The sequence below is a fragment of the Orycteropus afer genome, unplaced genomic scaffold (genome assembly GCF_000298275.1).
Source record: "Orycteropus afer afer isolate SDZICR_OR568_19922 unplaced genomic scaffold, OryAfe1.0 scaffold00766, whole genome shotgun sequence".
Classification (NCBI taxonomy): domain Eukaryota; kingdom Metazoa; phylum Chordata; class Mammalia; order Tubulidentata; family Orycteropodidae; genus Orycteropus; species Orycteropus afer.
In genome coordinates, this window is record NW_006922353.1 from 275,999 (window position 1) to 277,326 (window position 1,328).

Genomic DNA, 1,328 nt, shown 5'->3' on the forward strand with positions numbered 1-1,328 from the left:
GATTGCACTATTCTACAATCCCACCAGCAACAGAGGAGGGTTCCAATTTCTCCACAACCTCACCTACACTTGTTATTTTCTGTTTTTTCTCATTGTAGCCATTCTGGTGGGAGAGAAATGATTTCTTCTTGTAGTTGTGATTTACATTTCCCTAGTGAAGGATGATATTGAGCATTTTTTCATGGATGTAGATTATCCTCTTTGGTGAATTGTCTGCTCAGTTCCTTGGCCTTTTTTTTTTTTTGGTGGAGTGTTTATCTTTTTTCAGTGCTAAGTTGTAGGATTTCTATATCTATTCTGTATATTAAACTTATTAGATTATGGTTGCCCACCATTTGCTTTCAATCTGTAGGTGATCTGTTCACTTTGTTGGTAAAGCCCTTTGGTGCCCAAAAGCTTTTAATTTTGATAAAGTCCAATTTGTGTATTTTGTCTTTTGTTGCTTGTGCTAAAATCTATGCAGCTGGATAATGGCAAATGGTGGTGGTGATGGACGTACATCCATGCACAGCTGTTCGGAGTGTGGGAGACCATCTGGCCACATGCATCCAATCAAGTATGCACACGTACTGTTGTCAAGGAATTCTACTGCTGGGAGTCTGTCCCAAAGAAATGTCCATGGAGGTCCATATGGGGATGTGTACAAACAGTGCACATTTGTTTGTGTTGGGTGGAGATAAAGTGACGTCCACCCCAGGAGGAAGGAACAGATGAAACACAGCGAATGTCATAGAATGTGTCTCAGCTCAGCCATTTAAAAGTTATACGTGGAATGTACCCAAGGCTCCAACGACATGTCATTTAAAAGTATAGGTGGAATGGACCTAAGGTCCCAGAGTTGTGTCTAAAAAGCAGAGTGTGTAGGAAAAATTAAAATCGAAAGAGGCTAAAATATAGTATAATTTCTGGAACTTTTTAGAAAATTCAAAGAGAAGACTCTATGTACTGTATTAATGCAATCAAACAGAAAGGTACCATTACATTTATTAGAATATTCGTGGATCACACAGGTAGAGTGTGGAGAAGAATGGGAATGGTGGATATGGGGAAAACGGATTTAATAATAAGAAGGACTCTACAAGGGCCTTATAAAGATCTGTGATGCTCATGTGGTTGAACTGAGGGGTTAACCTGTGCAGAAAACAAAATAGGAAGGCAAGGGAATGTTGTTAACCTGATCCAGGGTAGCTACCAAAACATATACCAGATAACATTGTAAATGGTGTTGCTCTTGTTGTTGTTGTTATGAGCCATTAAGTCACACCCAACTCATAGCGACCCCTCCTTGGGTTTCCGAGGCAGTATCACTATGGAAGTAGATTGCCCAA